Below are 6,514 nucleotides of genomic sequence, written 5' to 3'. Positions count from 1 at the left end.
AAGGGTTTGGATGATGCCTGGCCTGGCGTGGGTCCCTGAGAGGGAAGCTCTTCCATGCTCTCATGTGTTGCTAGCACGCATGTTGAAGCTCTCAGGGGTGGGTAGTTGAGGGCAACTTCCCTGTGTACCAACTCTTTTTGTTTCTAAAAGGCAACTGAGCTTACCCTGCATTGCTGTACACACTCTATAGAAGCAAAGAAACAACAAAGGAGATAATTTTTTTTAAAAAAAGTTTGATTGAAAATATCCTCAATTTACTTAGATTTCTAAAGCAAATAAAGTGCTTTTCCATGCTGCTTGTCATAGAAAGCAGTCTCCAGAAGGAAACTGACTCATTAGCTTGTGCAAGCTAAGTTACAGAATAGCAACCTCCTGGTGACTTATCTTGGTTCCTAAGTAAATTCATCAAACTCCTCCCCTGAGCCTCGCATCTCCCTAAATCTCAGCCTTTGCAGAAAGAACTATGCATGGATTTTATCTTTTGTGAAAAGACTGCATGGATTGTGAATTGAAAGACTTAATGGCATTTCATTATTTAGAAATAAGAGATAATACGATAGTTTGTGTTTTAAGTTACTTCCTACTGTATCCTCTTGATAAAATGAAGGCTTACGCCTTCACAATTTTCCATTTACACGGAATTCCACTAGTTTAATCAAAGTGAAACATAAGGTACTGTTATGGTCCTTGTACCTTCAGATTTCCTTACTGATAACCCACATACTATCCGTTAACCCATTGCATCATTCAAAAGAATAAACAACCTGGGCTCAGCTTACAGGAAGCTGAACAAAAAGGAAATAGAAAATATTAGTTTTCGTATATATTTTGACCTCTGCACAGTTCAGACTGACATGTTTTCACAGATTGAGGTTATCCTTCAGATGAGCCTGTTAAATTCACTATGGAAACAAAAATCATTTCCTCTTTTTATTTTTCAAGTTTGAGCCTTTTCCATTTAAACCACCATTACCTCAATCCCACTGAACTAAAGGATGGATCTGGTGGTTAATAAGAGCAGCAAAAGTCCAACTTACTTCCCATTCTCACGTAACAAGCCATCCAGAATCACCCAGGCTATAACCAACATAAGCATGCATTTTTCCAAGCATGTTTCTTTTGGTTTATCAAGGCGCATATGCTTCCCCATTCAGCGTGTCCTCTTCTCACAGGCTGCATGGAGTTGGGAAGTTACTTGCTATGATATTGCCGAGATGATTGTGAACACAATCAGCTTATAAACCTAAAATTAATGCAATATGAATTGCCTTTGCATTAATTGGGAAAGTGTGGAGTCATCATAAGGTACTCAAAAATGTTTCTGATGGCAGTGAGATGAATAGGAAGGCAGGTGTCTTCACCCATAATTTGTTTCTTTTGTGCCTTTAAGACATGGGATATTGTCACCTCTTATCTCTAAGATTTTTGTTTGGCATTTCGTAATGAGGAGGCTATTGGTGTGTGACAGCTGACACAGTTTCTGGGCCTGCGGAAGAGGGACAGGTTGGCAGGAGAATCCTTGGTGCCCCCCCGAGCATCAGTTCTCATGGAGGGTTAGGGGCTCTGGCATCACAAACAATTGTGTGCATTGCCATGCCAGTTCAGGGAGCTGCAACACTGTGCTCAAGATACAACCACCTGTCTGCTGGAGAGGGGAGATCACGCATCTGCTGAAAATGGCATATATACTGCAATATTAATGATTAGGTGTTTGTGTCATGCCAAAGATCTGCACCTCAGACACACATCTTCAAATATGCACATAATGGAAGGGGCAAGGGCTAATATATGACTTTAAAAACAAATTCCAAATCCATAACCTTGAAGGGCAGTTGTGATAGACTTGTAATTGGGCAGAGCAGGGATGCAATAAAAATTCTGTCAACCAGGCACAAAAGAGAGGAGTGCTGCAATAAAGTAAAATAAGCAACACTTACTTGGGGATACATACTACAAAATCCAGAATTTTTACTTCTAATAAGGAAAGGAAATCTTTCCTCAGTCTGAATAAAAGTAAATACCTCTACTCAGATGCAGAGGTGGAACCCCTTCCAGATTCTTAGCTTAGATCCTCAGTTCAGGTACAGAACCAAATACCGCCCTCTTTCTAGGTACGTGATGGGACAAGGACTCAGTGAACTCCTTCCCAGTGGGAGATGCAAATAATTATTAGTGAGCAACAGACTAGCAATCAGAAATCCTAGACTTTGTCCCTGCCAGAAAAGAATGAGGATCAGAGGATCCAGCTGGGATGGAGTTAGCCTTCTTCACAGCAGTGCATAAGGTGCTGTAGTTTGGATTTGCAACGAAAAGGTGCAGAGAACACACCAGCGCTTTGTCTATGGCTCAACAGTCCTTGCACAGCATCAAGGCTTTCTTGTCTCACTCAGCCCCCACCCCAGCAACTAGGCTGAGTGTGGGCAAGAAGCTGGGAGGGCACACTGCCAGGATAGCTGACGTGAATTGGACAAAGAGACACTCCATACCTAATAAAGTTATGTTCAGCAATAAAAACTCGGGGTGGGGGCTGTTACTGCTCGGAGTCTGGCTGGACATCAGTCTCCTTGTGGGAACGGGTGATTGCCTTTGCATCACTTTTCCCCATGCCCTTTACTTCACTTTAATATTAAACATTGTCTTGACCCATGAGTCTTTTTGCTTTTGCTCTTCCTGTTCTTTCCCCCATTCCACAGGGGGAGGGAGTGAGAGAGCAGCTGTGGGGGTGCTTAGCTGCTGCCTGGAGTCAGCCCTTCACAGTGGGAAAGAGCTTGGTGCTTTGAAAAAGCCGAGGTAGCCATGTGTTATGTTCTGGGTGTTCACTGACCCCACATAACCGTGCCTCGTGTACTGCAGTGCAGGTGTGAGACAAGGATGGAGTGGCATTTTCCCTTTGTATTTCCTTTTAAGGACAATAAAAAACCCCCTAAATATGAGATAGAGATTTTAACAGCACTAACCCAGGTGAAATTCCACCTAGATTCCCCAGTCATCATTCAGGCATCCTGTTCTTGGGCAACAGACTGCTGGAGAGAAGGATGTGGTGCACTTTCATACTTAATAGGACTTGCTGGTATAACTACAGATGGCCTGTAGCTGAATTCTTCCACCTGCACATATTAAATCCCTTTTCTAGGTAGAATAACTATACTGATGAAGGACATTTTTTGTTTATGTAATTGCATCAATATAGGGTGCTGTGTCTACTAAAAGTGACCTCAAGCCCTCCTTCTATCTTCCACACTTGTGTTCCACTAGTTTTGCAAGTGATTGCAATACAACACACACACTTACTGTAACATCTATTTTCCATCACATCAGGTACATACCACTACTGCTACTATAACTATTCATATCACACACCAGCACAAAGCAAGTAGCACCTTGCTGAAGGACTTGATCCAGGCAGCATGCACTACTCCTCCTTGGAGAGGACCAGAGGACCACCAAAAGAAGCCATTTACCAACTTTCTTCTTTATTATTCTTTCTTCCCAGCTAAGTGGGAAAGCATTTTTTTTCTTTCTTCTTTTTTATCACTTTTTGTGAGCTGTGTATTGTTAATTTAAAACTTAATTAGGTAATACAACTCTAAATACATTATCTTTGCCATTGCACCTCCATAACTTGTTGTTAAAGTTGGCACACACACAAATGATTACGGTTGTGTAAGACTTCATAATATAGGATACTCTTTTAGCTTCTTCCATATTTTGCCAGACTTCTTTATGGTGGGAACACTTTTCTCAGTAATTTAACTAAAAATCTAAAAAATGGGGTGTCCACATTATTTCTAAAACAGTTTTTGAAATACTTACCACATCTTAAGCAAACTTTCTTGCCTATATATAAAACCAACCTTGGGTCAAGTACAGGCACACATAACTTTATTCATAGTATTAAAGACTAAATTTTTCAGTCACTCCCATAAGCCTTCAGTGGGTTTGAATCATGTAATTTGACCTCTAAGTTATTTCAGGGCTGCTTATGAAATCTGTCACTGATTTTTGCTGAAGTTACTACAACAAAAGAATGTAACCGATAGATTTGTTATGAAAGTGTTTTAAAGATTACCCATCAAGAAATCGATACAGGCCGAAGATTATTTCTGGGGGCATTTTAGTGGATGTAGGAGAATTTCTTGACATAGAGTGGACAGCTAGCTAAGCACTGAGCCAGTGAAGCTGCTGGAGAGGTCAGGAACAGAAGTGCCACCTTTCGGCCCCGTGTCGTCCCTGGGGGTGTCTGCAGCACTGCTCCGTACCACAGCCAGCCCCAGATCCTGCGGAGCAGCCAGGCTGTGTGCTTGAATTTATGCCTGAGCACACTGGCTTGATTTGATGTTTATCCCACTGAAATCAGTAGTTTTTCTCCTGAGAAAGCCTGAGAGGACCTCAGCATCCCAAAAGTGAAAGTCCCATGTGCAGTAGGTATTTTTTTTCTCTACTATATTTCTGTACAGCATAAGGAAATAAGTATTAGTACTTTGCATACCTCCCTTTTCTGATAAAACGGTTTTCCTTAGCTCTAAGATACTTGCCACTCTCACATGATGCTAAATGGAAACACCGTCATCCGCAAACAAAACTACAATGTACAGATAATGAAATATTGCTCACCACAGCATTGGACAGGAGGTATTTTTTAAAGCTGCTATTGCATTCTGCCATTTCACTGTGACCCTGATGTAAGTCAGCTACATTAGAAGGGGAGAGAGCATGAAAACGATGAAGCAGCTGAAATCATGTGTAGGAAGTTTTCATCTTTTGTCTCTCAGTAGAGTGTCTATCTACATGATTATTTTCTGGGGGTGTTAAGTGTACTTACATTGCTGACACTATTCACAAGTCCACTAGAGAGCAGCTATGCCTCACAATTACTGAGGTTTTTTTTTTTAATTAGTTCCTCTGACATTTATTACGCTTAACTCAAATGACTAATCAGACCTGAAAAGCTTTCTCAGTACAAGACTGAGAAGCGATGGAGGTGTGGAATCAGTCTGCTCTGATTCATACCAGTGCAATGGCTCGCTGTCAGCACTGATCTGGTCTTGTTCAGGCACAACATCATTCTTACAGAAATCTTGGCTCATATTCTAATTTGGGATATTTCATTTAAACTGAAGAAATGCAGGGCTGAGTTACAGGTTTTTCCTTAAGCAAGCCTCGAGTGCGCCATGTGAGCTGCCTTGAATTCCTTCAGGGAAGGGCAGGAGTACAGATTTTTTGGAAGAAGTCCAGAGCAAGAGGCAGCAAAAGGGCTGCCAGTGCCTAGCCTGGTCTTTCCAGTCAGTGGCTAAAACAGGAATTGAAAAAAAGATAAATAAGGCTCTTTCACACCATTTCTACTAGGTGCAAAGAAGTGCTGTGTAAGTCTAAAGAACTCGTAAGGCACAGTAGTCCACATCAGCCCGTATTAGGCCATCTTCCACTAACTTATGGAAGATATTAAGTAACACTGAAGAATAATTTACACTAATGAGAAGACAATGTATTGTATAGAATACAATTTTATATAGAGAAGACAATTTACTGTATAAAATATTGGCTTCTCCTGACCATTCTCTTAACCTTATACAAACACTAAACTTGCCTTTCTTTAAGCATTAAGGAACAGGTTCAATATAAAGACACCATTTTAATTCCAGAAGTCTCACTATTTATCTTTCTCCGAGAGAAAAAAATAAAGGAAACTACTACCTGTCATAACAGCTGGTAAATCCAGATTCCCTAGCCTGGTCTCGCAAGTCAAAGGAAATTGCTCTGGCCCTGTTAGAAGCAGAGAAACGTTAATAAGCTTCAAAGATATCACCTTGTCTCCAGTGCCCAGACCTAAGCAGACAGGCAGTGGTTAGCCATTCCCTGAGCTGCACAAAACTTTCACAGATTTTCCACAGCTCCTCATGGTCACTCATACTTGGTCACCCAAGCACGTCACCCAGGGCATTAGAGGGCAGACTAGCAGCAGGGGCACATGCACGTAAGGACAGTGCCAGGGAAGCAGAGGCAGTGGCCATGGGAGTGGTGCCAGGTTCATTCCCACAGTGAATAATTCGGGGTGAAGGGCCTACACCTCTCCTCAGAGCAGTTTCCCGGACTCCTCTTCCCAGGAGTCCTTCAAATCCCAGCATTTTCTTCAACCTGCATTATCCTGGACCGTTATAAACTGCCTTAAAGCACCTGGGTAGTTCTACTCTGGCACATTGGTTTGCTGACCTCCCTTTTTTATATTGGATCACTTAACCCTCATACATAAAGAAGGAAGGACAAGGACTAATTTCAGAGTTTGTATATGCTGAAGGTCAGGCTTTTCTTGTGTACTTTTAACAGTTACTTCTTTGTCCTTTATTTTCTAGAATGTTGATTACCCACTGTATGTAACCCTGGCATTGTTTCCCAACTGTGAAAAAATAAAGAGCACGCACAGAAATGTTTCAGAGCCATCAGGCACGTGTACTGAATCATGACGATCTAAGGAAGCACAGAGAATGTGCTTCCTTAGTAAATGTTCGGCTGATTG

Source organism: Rissa tridactyla, chromosome 5, assembly GCF_028500815.1.
Source record: "Rissa tridactyla isolate bRisTri1 chromosome 5, bRisTri1.patW.cur.20221130, whole genome shotgun sequence".
Taxonomy (NCBI): Eukaryota; Metazoa; Chordata; class Aves; order Charadriiformes; family Laridae; genus Rissa; species Rissa tridactyla.
This window is presented reverse-complemented; position numbering follows the sequence as displayed.